The sequence below is a fragment of the Balaenoptera acutorostrata genome, chromosome 11, assembly GCF_949987535.1.
Source record: "Balaenoptera acutorostrata chromosome 11, mBalAcu1.1, whole genome shotgun sequence".
In the NCBI taxonomy this organism is placed as follows: Eukaryota; Metazoa; Chordata; class Mammalia; order Artiodactyla; family Balaenopteridae; genus Balaenoptera; species Balaenoptera acutorostrata.
In genome coordinates this window covers 33,985,930-34,003,842 of record NC_080074.1, presented here as the reverse complement: position 1 = coordinate 34,003,842, position 17,913 = coordinate 33,985,930, and positions in this window count along the sequence as shown.

Below are 17,913 nucleotides of genomic sequence, written 5' to 3'. Positions count from 1 at the left end.
ATCAAACCCCAATAATTAAATATTGAGAGTAAATTTTAGAAAGCACTACTTCGTTTTGATTAGAAATATTAACAGAATGTGCTTGGTAACACCTGTAAAAATATGTTTCCTTCAAGAGATTAGCAATACTCATTATCCAAACAAATTAAATTTGGAATTTAGAATTTTATTCTGCATTCAGTTGGAAATGTTGTATCAAGTTCAAGATAGCAAAAACAACTGAGAAAGTAGATGTGAAGTAATACTTTTCGCATATCATCAAACACAGACATAAATAATAATAATAAACAACAAATAAACCAACTAACCAACAAACAAAAAAAACTAGAAAATCACAAAAGTGAAGATTAGGACAACCAAAACATTGGTAAATCAAAATTTTATAACTCATGTATTTACAAAAATCTACATATGCATTTGATGGCAACTGTAAATTATGATAAATGTCATTTTATAGTGGATTTACCAGTTTCACCATAATCTTGGGCATTGTGTTGAAACATAGATTTGTATTAAATAATATTGTTTTTAATTAAGCAGTTCACTTGATTTTCCAGTCCAAAAGACTACAGATAGTTTCATTCATTGACATTTATTTTTAATTTTTTTAATTAAAAAAATTTGTTGAGGTATAGGTGACTCATTTAACATTTATTGATTGCCTTTCTTGTATAAGGTATTGTACTAGATGCTTATATATATCAGGGTTCTTAAGTTGGGCACTATGGACATCTGGGGCCTGATAATTCTTTAATTCTTTGTTGTGTGTATTAGTTAGCATTCTCCAGAAACTAACAGTATGAAGGGGTGTGTGTGTGTGTGTGTGTGTGTGTGTGTGTGTGTGTGTTTGTGTGTGCATGAAATCTGCAGGGTGAGTCGACACGCTGGAGACCCAGGAGAGCTGATAGTGTGTATTTTCAGACCAAAGGATGGCAAGAAGAATCAACATTTTAGTGCAAGTTCAAAGGCAGGAGAAAGCTAGTGGCCCAGTTTGAAGGCAGGCAGGCAGGCAGGAGGAATTCTCTCTTACTGGAGAAGGATCAGGCCTAGAGGTTCTAGTTAGGCTTTAACTGACTGGATTAAAGCCACACATCTTAGGGAGGGCTTTACTTAGTTCACCAATTTAAATGTTAATCTCATCCCAAAACACATCACAGATTAATATTTGACCAAATATCTGGATACCCTGTGGCCCAGTCAAGTGGACACATAATATTAACCATCACATTGCAGAAGCTAGTCTTGTGCATTGGAGGATGTTTAGCATCATCTCTAGCCTCTAAACACTAGATACTAATAGCACTCCTCTTATTCAGTTGTGACAACAAAACAACAGCAATAACAAAGTGTTTCTAAGCATTGCAAATGTCCTCTAGGTGAAAAAAAAAAATCTGGCTGATAGCCACTCTCACACATTATCATCTTTAATCTTCACAACAAATTTGCTAGGAAGATAATATTATTATCATTATACAAATGAGAAACTGAGGCTCAGAATAATTAGGTAATGCGCCTAATGTCGCAAAGCTAATACAGTTATGAAACCAGTATTTAAATTCATGTCTGTCTGACTCCAGACTGCATTCTATTTTTAGTACTTCAGGCTGTCCAACTGGCAGTTGAAAGCTGAACTGGAAGCTCAAGAGACAGATTGGCCAAGAAATATAGGTTATGAGTCAATATAGCATACAGAAAATAGTTGAATCCATAGTTGTGGAAGATAAATTTCATTCACTTAGGAGAAGCAATATAATTATTAGCCTCAAGAGGAAGGAATACTTCCTGAGGGAAAATATGGAATCTTATAATTCCCCATGGATTTGGTGGTCCATATAAGCCAACCTAACTGAGCTGAATCAAAACATCATTGTGGTGATATTTATGAGTCATTGAGTCTCTTCTCAAGAGACTTCTTCCCCTTCTACTGTGAAATATTCACAATAAAATTATTTCCTCTGGAAGGCATGTGTGTGTTAAAATTTATTAACACATGACCACAAATTAATATATTGTACTAATAAAATATTACCTAATAAAAAACAGAGGTTTGAGATGAAAAGAATACGAAATAAGTAAATTTAGATGTGCATAATAGACATAGGGTGAGCTGTCCTGGGGAGAGAAAAAGGTAAGCATGAAAAAAGCTATCTCCATTCTAAACAAAAGTAAGTAAAATGGATGAGATTCTATGATTTTGTAATACCCTGGCTTATTCCCACAAAATTAGGATAAATAAGAGAACTGTCTAGGGTTTTGCTTATAATCTGTGGTAACTATCCTCCAAGATGATTTTCAGTTACTTTTGCCTTCTGGTATCCATTTCCTTGTGTAGTTCTCTCCCACACTGAAGAGAATTGACTTGTGGAACAAACAGGATATTCCAGGAATAACAGAGTATGACTTCTGAATCTAGGTCTTTAAGGTGATTGTGCCTTCCTCCATGGCTTCTGTTGGATGACTCACTCTGAGGAAACCAGCTACACTAAGGAAAGGTCAACATAATGAGTAACTTGAGGTTTCCTGCCAACAGTTAGCACTAATTTGCCAGGCCAGTAAGTGAGCCATACAGGAAGCAGATATACCAGCTCAGGTTAAGCCTTCATATGACTGCAGCCATGCCAACATCTTGACTAACCCTCATGAGAAACTCTGAGCTAGAACTACTTAGCTAAACTATTCTTAAATTTGTGACACTGAGAAACCATGAAATGATACATATTTATTGTTCTTTTAAATGACTAAATTTTGAGGTATAATAATTTGTCAGGCAGCAATAAATAAATAGAACATCCGTTTAGAAGTAGGCTAGGATAGGGAGAGACATAGAAAATATTTAAATAGTCATATTTTTACTTGGTCTATCTTCTCCATAAATATGCAAACTAAGATTTCAAGATTGAGACAAAAAGGCTACCACAGAGTTGATTTCTAAAGCATTTTTCATTGAACCTATGTATGATTCCACTAAGGGTATAAGTTAAAGGAGCCCAAATATAGGAAAAGATTGACATAATATATTTGAAAATAAAATAAATATACTAAACCTTCCCAATCCTTCATGCTGTTCTCAATAGGGAGACAAACCATTAGAGTGTGGGGGAAAAATGCTTCCAAAAAAATTCTCCAATTGGAAAATTCTAAAATGCCTTTTAGCTAGTCTAAATATGCTTGAACATCAAAATTAGTTCACATAAAACTAGACTAAATCTATAAAAGTCAGCCAGAATTCAGAGCATCACGTAATTTGTGTACTACAATCAATTGAACCTATTGATGACTAGTAAACACTAGATGGGGTATTATGCAAGAGTTCAAAAACTGATTAAAAAGTTCAAAATGATTTCCCAGAGAAAGGCATTGACTCTATTGCTATTGATTTAACCTGAAGCAGTCCATATGTAAACACTACTGTATTTGCAACTTATAAAATAAGCAGCTTAAAATGAAAAATTAATGTATATTGATCAATTGCTCAAGAAGTCTAAGTTTTATGAAAGAGTTATAACAAACCCAGTGAAACTATACACTTATGTAATTTTAGAAGTCAAATAATATTTTACGCTATATGTCACTTTGTCTACTGCTATTATAAATGATGGTAACTTAATGATAACCTTTGAAAGGCATTTATTTGTAATGATTTAAAAATATGTTTCGACAAGGGATGCCAACAGTGGATGCCAACTGATTCATTCCCCAACCAGATTTTCACTCCCATCTTAAGCGTTATGACATCTTTAGCTCTTTAAAGACAAATCAGTATGGGCCTTTCAGGCAGATGCAATTACTGTACTCACTTCTGGTTTAAGTTTTTGTAGGTAGTCCAAATTTTTATTGAAATATCCCCAATGATGTAGATTAAAAAAACAAAATCAATACTCTTTAATAAAAACATGACATTTAAATGAACTTTGCAAGTGTCTGAGAAGAATTTTCACTAACTAAAACACGGTTCTCAATGTGTGGTCTCTGAACCAGCAGCACAAGCATCACCTGGGTATCTGTTACCAATGTAAACTGCTGAACCCCAATTTACACATACAGAATGTGAAACTTTGTAGGTAGGGCTCAGCAATTTTCCTTTTAATAAGTCCTCCATGTGATTCAGATGCATGGTAAAGATTGAGGACCAATTAGAAAGTAGAAGAAACTGGACTAATAAACACAATCAGAACTATGCATGCTTATTGGCAAAGACAACATCTCACATTCAAAAAATAGGTAGGAAGAGGTTTTGGCTCAGATCCTCTAACCACTCCTAATTCAGAAATACAGACTCTGTTACTCCAACCACAATCAAAACAAAAACAAAAATGGTATCTACTCTTCTACTACATGACACTACCTTGTGAGACTGCCAAAATTCTGTCCTCACATCTCCTAAAATTATGTTTCTTACTATAAGCATTCAGAGAGTAAATTATTAACACACAGTGTTATTGCAATACATTATAGACATATATTGATGCCAATAACTCTGGGAGTAATAGCTCCTGATAATGGTAGTTTTTGTTTGTGTTCATTTGGGAGCAACAACTAATAATATGGAATTAATATTGTGACTTTCTCACAGTCTAAAAATGTGGTAGTAAGAGTAGAGGCCAATCTAATCTCTTACATTCCAAAGACTCACACAAGCTGAAGAAAATTTTCTTAAAACAAAGATCTCTGTTACACCATGAAACAATCTAACAAAATTAATCAAATTTTAGTTTTTCAACCTTAACCTGATTTTTCCTGCAAGTACATTCAACTGGACACCTCATTATCTTTATTCTCAATACCCCAAAATATCTTCAAGGCCCCTTCCCTGTGTTCCTATAAAGGGGTCTTTTCCTTACCACATTTTGTTCTTGGCCATTTAGTTATCTCTATTTTCTTTCACAACACTTGAAATTGAGGGTGATATTCATTTTTATGTGTTTTATTATTTAATATGTATATTTTCCTCCCATAGTTTCTTCAGAACAGTGGCCATGTCCTTCTTCTTTACATCGAATGTCTAGAAACTAGATTAGTGCCTGAGATGTAGACACAATAAATATGGGTGGAATGAAGGAATAAATGAAGGGGATAAATGCTTGGCTGTCTGTCTTACTTTTCATTGGGTTCTTCTGAACTATTATTGTATCAGACACATGGTGGACATGTAACAAATATTTGCTCAATTAAAAAATTTGCTAATTTATTGAAACTACTTTTCCCAGCCTTAGCTTTGCTTTTAAATTAAAAAGTTAAAGTTACAGATATTTTATGATTTATATGTATTCAAATAAAGTTTTTCCCCTTTATGTGATTTCTTGCCATAATTCTGACCTGACACTGACAAGTTTCACATTTCTGCTTTTTTATAAGCCTTGAAGTATCCCTGATTAACTCCCAGAGCAGGAGTCTCTGACAGCAAACATAGATAAAAGAGAAATTATCATAAAATTTAAAATGTTTCCTTAGATTATTTTGTTTTTCTCTTTTATTTTAAAAGACATGTTATCCAATTTATAGAATTTTAAAAATAAGGTAATGGAATTAAAATGTATGTTCTATTTGCGAGGCATAGTATTTTATCTACATTACTGTATCAATTTATATACAAAATTTCTAAAATAATTTTTAGCCCCTCTGTTTTATAGAATAGGAAACTAAGTGTCAGAAAGAATAATTAATTTGTCTAAGGTGAACTCATCAGTGTGTTTTACATCTAAGAATTATACTTAAGTCTATTTGATTCTTCTAATAGATGAGTTATCTCTTGTGTAACAAATAACCCCAAATTTAGTGGCTTAAAACAACCGAACTTCATTACTTTCTACAATTCTATGTGTCGCTGATGGTTCTTTGAGTCTAGGCTGGATTAGCTGATCTTTATTGTCAGCTGTGGCTTGACTGGACCTAGATAGTGTAGGATGGCCTCACTCACAGACCCAGCAGCTGGCCATCAACCACAGTGCCTCAGTTCTTCTTTACATGGACTTTCCATCAGGCTGGCTCAGGCTGTTCATGGGATGAGAGCAAGCCCCATTACATAAATACTTTTCAACCTCTGCTTGTATCATATTTGCTAATATCTCATTGACAGAGCGCACATTGAACTCAGAATGAATGTAAACAAGTCACATGGTCAAGCCTAGATTCAAAGGAGAAACTTCTTCCTATACAGTTTTTAGAACAAGGTCTGAATTGTGTTTTTATCCAAATAATCTCAATTGCACATACTCAAGATACAAGTAAATTCCTGGATGTATAACTGAGAAGGCATTCAATATTCTCAAGGCAGGAGACCAAATTTTGATAATTATTTGTTTGGAGACATACATAATTACTCAGAAATATGTTTAATCTATTCATTCATATTTTAATAATAGTTTACAAAACTTATGCTGATATATTTTCTAGGTGGAATGCTTTGAACTCTATTTTTCTATAACATTGCATACTTTATTTCCATAAGGATTGTCTTATGTTTCTGAAAGTTTATGAAAGATAGTAATTGAGAAGTGAGAACCATTCTATAGTCAAAAGAGTTGTTGATTAAAATGCATCCCCTATACAAACATTTTAGTTAGTGGTCAATCAGTATGCTTGAGCACATGGTGTAACACAGAAACCCTTGAGTGCTTTGTCTCCAATGTATACAATGTGTCTTTGCTACAACCAAGTACAGTATAGAGTTAGAACACTGTCTATTAAATAGAGCATCATTTGGCCAGTCAAATCAATGTTTTGAAGCAGGACATAGCTTGCTATGAATAAGAAATAAAAGTCTTAATATGGCAATAAGAAGAAAGACAAATGCTTATTTCCTGAAATTTGGAAATATATTGCCTTATTAGTGAATAGCAGCATATGGTCAGATAACTGTTATATTCACACAGCTCTAATATCTGTTTCTATTTTTATATTCACCATGCAACCTTTTTTAAATTTAATAGTGACTGCTTTATAATCACTGTTAACTTGTTTCATCTCATTTTCAGCCTTTTAATTCGTTCTACTGAGTCTCCAAAAATTCTAGATCTAAATGTGCTTTGAACTTAGAAAGATAAATAAACATTTTCCTATCTGGATCTAAAGGGATAAACTACGTAATGATCATTTAATTTATATAACGGTTTGTCACAGTATTCCTTTCAATAGCCACCCTCTGTCATATTAAAATATGAATTGTTATAAATGATGATTTATACACTTGCCTGGAGAATAATACAACTTATTGACATGAAGACTGCATTGTAAAACTCATTAACTATGAATTCATTTTTCTAAAATAGATGCAGTGGAAATTGGATAATACATTATAACGGTTTTTTCTAAAATGGTTTATATGAAATGGTCACTTTGATAACCTCAGGTAGATGCTATATCACAAAATATTTATTTCAGCTAGAACTTAGTCTATAGTTCAATATAGGTTGAATAATTTTACATAAGCACAGGCCGTATCTCTTCTAAATAAAGCACATATTTGATAGTACATCTTCTTGCCAGATTAGATGACAAGCAATATACAATCACAAAATCCTTTTGTATAAACAGGCTGTTACTATAGTGCCAGATTATAGCTTTTCAATTACCATATGTTTCTAAATGTTTATTTAGGATTTTAGAAATAGTGTGGCCTTTTCCTGCAAGCAATCAAATAAAACAAACCTTTATTTTGATAATATTTGAAAGCATAAATGTTGGAAAGTAGATGAAAAATGATGTTTTAAATCTCAGCTTGATAGAATAGAATTATAGTATTTTGACCTAGAAAAAACTGAAATTTACTTGAAAGACCACTCACGCACACAACTAATAGCAAAAAATAAACATAGTAAGAACACTGTCACAAAGCACATTTCTGTTTCTTTTATGAAAGTGTCATTGAATAGCAACAATACTGGAAGCTTGAAACTGCTTTCATTAAAGAAATAGTTTTCAGAGGGCTCTCTTTTTTCTCAAAGCATAATATTAAATTGTCAGAGATACCTTCTTAAATTATGTGCCATGTTTTCTACAATGAAATTAATTAAAGGAATAGATCCCAATGCTCATGACACTGGCTCCTTTGAATCAGGATTATATTCCTATTTTGATCATATCTGAAGTACAGATTTCCAGAATAGTATAAATCTGTATAACTGAATTTCAGTTGGAAGCTTGTTTATGTACTTTGCTTTCTTCTTCCATATTGTTGTATCTAACACTCGACAGTTTCCATCATTGTTCTTTAAAAAGAACTTCTTACATTTTTTTTTCTTTTCTAAAATTGTAAAATAGCTTTATCACCATTTATCACTGTATCTTAAAGTGGAAAAGAACAAATGATTAAATATTCATATATTATGTCATATATTGAATAGTCATAGATATGGGATATTGGGGAGAAAATGTGCAGTTTTCCCTATCGCATCTCTGCATGGACACTTAGTAGGAGAAAATTTTTTTATTGATTGCTGAAGAAAAAAATGGAACCACATTTTTCCAAACATTCTTGAATTTACAAAATGCTTCTTTTATAGTCTTCAAGTTATGCTAGCCTTTGACTTAAAGGTCAGAAAATTAAGCAGAGACAAATAAAAAATACGTTTTAAAAAATGATTTATATGATTAAAGACTACCTGCTGTGAAAGTGTATTTACTAGAAAATTTTAAAAATCGTTTTTTTTCTAAGTTGTAAATACACGGACACATGTACGTTTATCTGAAAAAACATACTGGATTTGGAAGCTGAAATGTCGTGGAAGTCATCCAAAATAATGTGTGGAGATAGTCATAGCTAAGAAGGCATCCCTAAAAAGCCAGTGTCTAGATGCCACATGAAAGTGATATACTAAGAACAGAAATGCTATTTTATATATAGTAGTATGCATATGTCAATCCCAATCTCCCAATTTATCCCTCCCCCCCCCTTTCCCCCTTGGTAACCATAAGTTTGTTTTCTACATCTGTGACTCTATTTCAGTTTTGTATATTAGTTCATTTGTACCATTTTTTAAGATTCCACATATAAGCGATATCATATGATATTTGTCTTTCTCTGTCTTACTTCACTCAGTATGACAATCTCTAGGTCCATCCATGTTTTTGTTCTTTCTATGGCTGAGTAATATTCCATTGTATATATGGACCACATCTTTATCCATTCATCCGTCAATGGATGTATATGTATACGTATAAATGATTCACTTTGCTATACAGCAGAATCTAACACAACATTGTAAATCAACTATACTCCAATAAAAATTAATTTAAAAAGTTAAAAAAAAAATAACAAACAGAAATGCTGGAGAAAAGGCATGAGGAAAACAGGGCAGACTGGGTCCATGGCATTATTTCTACAATTTAAATGTCAAGGAAAATGTAAGCACATTTCAATAAATAAAAGGCATTTAAGGGCTTCCCTGGTGGCGCAGTGGTTGGGAGTCCGCCTGCCAATGCAGGGGACACGGGTTCGAGCCCTGGTCTGGGAGGATCCCACATGCCGCGGAGCGACTAGGCCCGTGAGCCACAATTACTGAGCCTGCGCGTCTGGAGCCTGTGCTCCGCAACAAGAGAGGCCACGATAGTGAGAGGCCCGCGCACCGCGATGAAGAGAGGCCCCCGCTTGCCACAACTAGAGAGAGCCCTCGCACAGAAACGAAGACCCAACACAGCCATAAATAAATAAATAAATAAATAAATAAATAAATAAATAAATTTATAAAAAAAAAAAAAAGGCATTTAGTCATCAATAATTTATTTTGTTAAAAATTAATTTTAGCCAAGGATATTAAACAAGAAAATACAATTTTTGATTGATTTTCCATAGACCACAATTTTCTACTTTTCCTCATTTTATTTTTAGTTTACTATAATTATTTTAAATTCATCAGGTTTGATATCTTTCTCTGTCAATTTTAGTATAAAATTTAATGTATTAGTATTTTTTTCTTGCTATGTCAAAGTTCAATAATCATAGCCTTTGCCAAAGTGAAGTTGTTTTTCCTTCTACTTCCTCTTCATTCTCTCCCTATTCTCCCTTCCCTCTCCTCTTTTAGTCTTATCAAATACAATATTCCTGAATCATTTCTAAGAAATATATATATTCCAAGAAATTATAATCTCCATGAGGGTAGGAATTTCTGACCACTTTGCTCATTACTATATTGCCTGTGATTCTACAAATGTCTGAGTCATAGGAAGCACTCAAAAATATTCAGACAAATTTCAATTAAATATCACATATGACAACGTACAGTTTAAACTTGTGTCAGTTTCATGCTATTTCCTCATAAAATTAAATAAATATTTAATCATTTTTAATTATGATTTAGAGCAGAGTTAAAGGATCTGAAAAAAAGATACAGTCAAAACACCATAATTGAAGTGGTAGATTCAAATCATTGGGGTCAAAACATCCTGAGTTTTGCCAAGTCTTGTCTGAATAGGCCAGTCCAACCACAAAAAGAGACGGCTGAATGATGTTCCCTGTTTGCTGGCAGAAGGATGTATTTCTCACATTTTTCAGAATACATTAATGTATTTCATAGTACAGGCCAGTTTCTCTGCTGGAAATGCTCCCTATCCAATGCTTCGGTTGGCTTCTTCTTGTATTTCAGATCTCAGTTCAAATGTCAGTTTTGAGAGAATTCCATTTCCATGATCCCATATAAAGAAGCTTCCCCACCTCCCTGTTATTCTCTATCACTTAGTATCTTCAAACTATTATATATGCAGGCACACATACTCATACATACACGCTGTGCATGCTTAGTTTACAGTGATCAGTCTTCCACACTAGAAGTTAAATTCATGAAAGGCTGCGTACAGAATCATCTTCTGCCTATTCCAATTGTATCCTCAGGATCTACACAGTGGATGGTAAAAGGAAATTATGGTAAGAAAGTGGAAATACCTCACTGTGTTGAAACTTAAGCTCCACACCGTCAAGGTTGTCTTTTATTGAGTGTTTTTTCTTTTTTGTTTTTTTTCTTTTTTTGACGCCAGGGATGTAGAAGGTACTCAACTAATATTTATAGATTTAAATCAAGATGTCCACATAGGTTCATCTCTTAAGGGGTCCATTTCTTTGGTATCTTTCCCTTGGGCAAAAATATAATAACTTCCTGCTTAAAAGTTTCTCCCTCTTTCTCATAATTCCCTTCAGTTGGCCTGCAATTACCTAATGCTATAGCAAACTCCCATATGATTATTTTTGGATTCATGGAATTCATTGTGGCCTATGTTAATGGTCCAATGTGGAGAATGTGAAACAAAGGGCATCAGCCAGTTGAAAATCTCAGCCAAGACCTAAGATAAAGTATAGCGTACTGGTTAAAAGCATAGGTTCTGCAGTCACATTGAGTTTAATTCAAATCCCAGCTCTTCCCATCATTAGGTATGTGATTCTGAGCAACTTAACTTGGTCACTAGTTGTGCCAGAGTCCCTTTATCTGTAAAATATTATAGAAGCTACTCATACATATTTTGTGAAGATTAAACAACTCAATATATGTAAAAAACGTAGAACTGTGTGCAGCATGTTATAAACAATATGAGTATTATCTATTACTTTAAAATATATAATGCAAGAAGGAAACTTCTAGAAAAGGATTGGAGGAGGCTAACTCTGAAGAAGAAGTCTGACCATCTTATAGTCTGGCTCTTCTATGTTATTTATAAGTTAATAACATTTTCAAGTTATTTAACTTCTCTTTATCTTAATTAGCTGATTTATGAAATTGGTGTTATAGTAATACTGCCTACCTCAGATGGATTTTATGAATTACAATATGGAAAGTGCTTAAAACAGTGCCAGGTACATACTAACACTCTTAAAAAGTGAACTATTTTGATAATGATGCTGCTGCTGATGGTGATCATCCTAGAAAGGTATCCAAAATATGTGGCAAAATTTTAAGTGTAGTGTGGTAAGGTTACTGGTGACTTTTATTTTCTACTTTCTGTGTACTTAAAATGTACTGTTTATAAAACTTTCTTTTCTGGATAAAAAAGGAAATATTAGTGTTGTTTGTACGTGAAATTTTCTGGCTGCCAATGTTTCATCAGAAAGGGTCATACAGTTATTCATCAATGCATCTTACTAGATTCCTGTCAAATGCATTTAATCATTAAGTTCAATTGCCATTTGCACCTGTTGGCTTATGATTTGAAATATGATGTGACTTTCTTGTTAATCTGAAGAGGTTAATTTAAAGGACCTTTGATATAGTTTTAGGTTTGATGATGCTGTATTTCCCTACGGGAAAAACTGGTTTTTTTCTTTTTTCTCATCACCAAAAATTTTAGTATTACTTTTAGTTAGAGATTTAAATGATGAATGGCAACATCAAGCTAAAATAGGGTAGGTATAAAAAATGAAAAAAAGAATAAGAAAGGAGATATAAATTAAAGTCTTTGTAAAATAAGCTATTGACTTCCGGAAGGTTCCTAGGCAACTATTGTGGAGTAAATTGCATAGACACTTCTCCGGATTTTAATAAGTTGCTTCAAAAATATGTACAAGTACAATGCATATTCTCATTTGATATTAGCCACAATCTTTTTTCTTAGTGATAAAGACTTCTGAAATAATAAACATTTGCTTTTTTATATATCATCATATTATCTAGGTAAGCACTTCTGTAAAGTAATTTAAAAGCTTGTGTACCAGCACATAATTACCAGGAAAATTACTTAAGGTCATTTTTATATATAATCCATGGCAATAAAATTGCAGCCCAGTCAGCAAAACCTTGGCATAACCTTTATTCCGTTCAGAAAATTCCATTAATTCTAATTGCAGACTTAATGAAAGTGTGATTCAATATTTTCTAACTGACCTTGGGTCATTTCCTTTAAAGGGTGGCCATGTGACCAGTAAAGGTATATGAGTCATTTTGACTTTAAATACTTAAACTCACACATACCCTAAATTCTAAGCAAAAGAAAAATAGTTATATTATCCTGTATGAATAAAGTTTTATAAGAACTGTAACAAACATCGAACGCATATAACTAAATAACTAAATCCCATCCTGTTCGTAAATTGCCTGTACCCACCCTCCTCACTACTCTGTGATTATTCCCATAGAATTAGCTTCACACTTTCTTAAAACCTTGCTTATTACCTTCTTTATTTTTATTATTTATTTATTTATTTATTTATTTTTAACATCTTTATTGGAGTATAATTGCTTTACAATGGTGTGTTAGTTTCTGCTTTATAACAAAGTGAATCAGCTATACATATACATATATCCCCATATCTCCTCCCTCTTGTGTCTCCCTCCAACCATCCCTATCCCACCCCACAAGGTGGACACAAAGCACCGAGCTGATCTCGCTGTGCTATGCAGCTGCTTCCCACTAGCTATTTTACATTTGGTTGTGTATATATGTCCATGCCTCTCTGTCACTTCATCCCAGCTTACCCTTCCCACTCCCCGTGTCCTCAAGTCCATTCTCTACGTCTGCGTCTTTATTCCTGTCCTGCCCCCAGGTTCTTCAGAACCATTTTTTAAAAAATTCCATATATATGTGTTAGCATACAGTATTTGTTTTTCTATTTCTGACTTACGTCATTCTGTATGACAGACTCTAGGTCCATCCACATCACTACAAATAACTCAATTTCATATTTTTTTCTGGCTGAGTAATATTCCATTGTGTATATGTACCATATCTTCTTTATGCATTCATCTGTCAGTGGACATTTAGGCTTCTTCCATGTCCTGGCTATTGTAAATAATGCTGCAATGAACATTGGGGTGCAGGTGTCTTTTTGAATTATGGTGCTCTCAGGGTATATGCCCAGTAGGGGAATTGCTGGGTCATATAATAGTTCTATTTTTAGTTTTTTAAGGAATCTCCATACTGTTCATAACAGTGGCTGTATCAATTTACATTCCCACTAAAAGTGCAAGAGGTTTCCTTTTTCTACACACCCTCTCCAGCATTTATTGTTTCTACATTTTTTGATGATGGCCATTCTGACCAGTGTGAGGTGATATCTCATTGCAGTTTTGATCTGCATTTCTCTAAAAATTAGTGATGTTGAGCATCTTTTCATGTGTTTGTGGCAATCTGTATAACTTCTTTGGAGAAATGTCTTTTGAGTTCTTCTGCCCATTTTTTGGATGGGGTTGTTTGCATTTTTGATACTGAGCTGCATGAGCTGCTTGTAAATTTTGGAGATTAATCCCCTGTCACTTGCTTCGTTTGCAAATATTTTCTCCCATTCTGAGAGTTGTCTTTTTGTCTTGTTTATGGTTTCCTTTGCTGTGCAAAAGCTTCTAAGATTCATTAGTTCCCATTTGTTTATTTTTGTTTTTATTTCCATTTCTCTAGGAGGTGGGTCAAAAGGGATCTTGCTGTGAGTTCTGTCGTAGAGTGCTCTGCCTATGTTTTCCTCTATAAGAGTTTTATAGCGCCTGGCCTTACATTTAGGTCTTTAATCCATTTTGAGTTTATTTTTGTGAATGGTGTTAGGGAGTGTTCTAATTTCATTCTTTTACATGTAGCTGTCCAGTTTTCCCAGCACCATTTATTGAAGAGGCTGTCTTTTCTCCATTGTATATTCTTGCCTCCTTTATCAAAGATAAGGTGACCATATGTGTGTGGGTTTATCTCTGGGCGTGGGTTTCTATCCTGTTCCATTGATCTATATTTCTGTTTTTGTGCCAATACCATACTTTCTTGATAACTGTAGCTTTGTAGTATAGTCTGAAGTCCAGGAGCCTGATTTCTCCAGCTCTGTTTTCCTTTCTCAAGATTGCTTTGGCCTTTCCAGGTCTTTTGTGTTTCCATACAAATTGTGGAACTTTTTGTTCTAGTTCTGTGAAAAATGCCATTGGTAATTTGATAGGGATTGCATGAATCTCTAGATTGGTTTGGGTAGTATAGTCATTTTCACAATGTTGATTCTTCCAATCCAAGAACATGGTATATCTCTCTATCTGTTTGTATCATCTTTAATTTCTTTCATCAGTGTCTTATAGTTTTCTGCACACAGGTCTTATGCCTCATTACGTAAGTTTATTCCTAGGTATTTTATTCTTTTTGTTGCAGTGATAAATGGGAGTGTTTCCTTAATTTCTCTTTCAGATTTTTCATCATTAGTGTATAGGAATGCAAGAGAATCCTGTGCATTAATTTTGTATCCTGCAACTTTACCAAATTCATTGATTAGCTCTAGTAGTTCTCTGGTAGCATCTTTAGGATTCTCTATGTATAGTATCATGTCATCTGTAAACAGTGACAGTTTTACTTCTTCTTTTCCAATTTGTATTCTTTTATTTCTTTTTCTTCTCTGATAGCTGTGGCTAAAACTTCCAATACTATGTTGAATAATAATGGTGAGAGTGGACAACCTTGTCTTGTTCCTTATCTTAGAGGAAATGGTTTCAGTTTTTCACCATTGAGAACGATGTTGGCTGTGGGTTTGTCATATATGGCCTTTATTATGTTGAGGCAAGTTCCCTCTATGCCTACTTTCTGGAGGTTTTTTTATCATAAATGGGTGTTGAATTTTGTCGAAAGCTTTTTCTGCATCTATTGAGATGATCGTTTGGTTTTTCTCCTTCAATTTTTTAATATGTTTTATCACATTGATTGATATGTGTATATCGAAGATTCCTGCATTCCTGGGATAAACCCCACTTGATCATGGTGTATGATCCCTTTAATGTGCTGTTGGATTCTGTTTGCTAGTATTTTGTTGAGGATTTTTGCATCTATGTTCATCAGTGATATTGGCCTGTAGTTTTCTTTCTTTGTGACATCTTTTTTTGTTTTTGGCATCAGGGTGAGGGTGATGGTGGCCTTGTAGAATGAGTTTGTTGAGTGTTCCTCCCTCTGAGATATTTTGGAAGAGTTTGAGAAAGATAGTTGTTAGCTCTTCCCTAAATGTTTGATAGAATTCACCTGTGAAGCCATCTGGTCCTGGGCTTTTGTTTGTTGGAAGATTTTTAATCCTAGTTTCAATTTCAGTGCTTGTGATTGTTCTGTTTATATTTGTCTATTTCTTCCTGGTTCAGTCTCGGAAGGTTGTGCATTTCTCAGAATTTGTCCATTTCTTCCAGGCTGTCCATTTTATTGGCATATAGTTGCTTGGTGTAATTGATCATGCTCCTTTGTATTTCTGCAGTGTCAGTTGTTACTTCTCCTTTTTCATTTCTAATTCTATTGATTTGAGTCTTCTCCCTTTTTTTTCTTGATGAGTCTGGCTAATGGTTTATCAGTTTTGTTTATCTTCTCAAAAAATCAGCTTTTAGTTTTATTGACCTTTGGATTGTTTCCTTCCTTTTTTTTTCATTTATTTCTGATCTGATCTTCATGATTTCTTTCCTTCTGCTAACTTTGGGGGATTTTTGTTCTTCTTTCTCTAATTGCTTTAGGTGTAATGTTAGGTTGTTTATTTGAGATGTTTCTTGTTTCTTGACGTAGGGTTGAATTCCTGTAAACTTCTCTCTTAGAACTGCTTTTGCTGCATACCACAGGTTTTGGGTTGTCATGTTTTCATTGTCATTTGTTTCTAGGTATTTTTTGATTTCCTCTTTGATTTCTTCCGTGATCGCATGGTTATGTAGTAGTGTATTGTTTAGCCTCCATGTGTTTGTATGTTTTTACAGATTTTTTCCTGTAATTGATATCTAGTCTCATAGCCTTGTGGTCGGAAAAGATACTTGATATGATTTCAATTTTCCTAAATTTACCAAGGCTTGATTTGTGATCTATCCTGGAGAATGTTCCATGAACACTTGAGAAGAAAGAGTATTCTGTTGTTTTTGGATGGAATGTTCTGTAAATATCAAGATAGTCCATCTTCTTTCATGTGTCCTTTAAAGCTTGTGTTTCCTTATTTATTTTCATTTTGGATGATCGGTCCATTGGTGAAAGTGGGGTGTTAAAGTCCCCTACTATAATTGTGTTACTGTTTATTTCCCCTTTTATGACTGTTAGCTTTTGCCTTACGTACTGAGGTGCTCCTATGTTGGGTGCATAAATATTTACGATTGTTACATCTTCTTCTTGGATTGATCCTTTCATCATTATGTAGTGTCCTTTTTTGTTTCTTGTAATAGTCTTTATTTGAACGTCTATTTTGTCTGATATGAGAATTGCTACTCCAGCTTTCTTTTGATTTCCCTTTGCATGGAATATCTTTTTCCATCCCCTCACTTCCATTCTATATGTGTCTCTAGGTGTGAAGTGGGTCTCTTGTAGACAACATATATACGGGTCTTGTTTTTGTATCCTTTCAGCCAGTCTATGTCTTTTGGTTGGAGCATTTAATCCATTTACACTTAAGGTAATTATCAATACGTATGTTCCTATTACCATTTTCTTATTTGTTTTGGGCTTGTTTTTGTAGGTCTTTTTCTCCTCTTGTGTTTCCTGCCTAAAGAAATTCTTTTATTATTTGTTGCATAGCTGTTCTGGTCTGGTAGTACTGAATTCTCTTAGCTTTTGCTTCTCGGTAAATGTTTTAATTTCTCCGTCGAATCTGAATGAGATCCTTGCGGGGTGGAGTAATCTTGGTTGTAGGTTTTTCCCTTTCATCACTTTAAATATGTCTTGCCACTCCCTTCTGGCTTGCAGAGTTTCTGCTAAAAGATCAGCTGTTAACCTTATGGGAATTCACTTGTATATTATTTGTTGCTTTTCCCTTGCTGCTTTTAATATTTTTTCTTTATATTTACTTTTTGATAGTTTGATTAATATGTGTCTTGGCGTGTTCCTCCTTGGATTTTTTCCTGTATCAGACTCTCTGTGCTTCCTGAATCGATGGACTATTTCCTTTCCCATATTAGGGAAGTTTTCAACTATAATCTCTTCAAATACTTTCTCAGTCCCTTTCTTTTTCTCTTCTTCATCTGGGACCCCTATAATTCGAATGTTGGTGTGTTTAATGTTGTCCCAGAGGTCTCTGAGACTATCCTCAATTCTTTT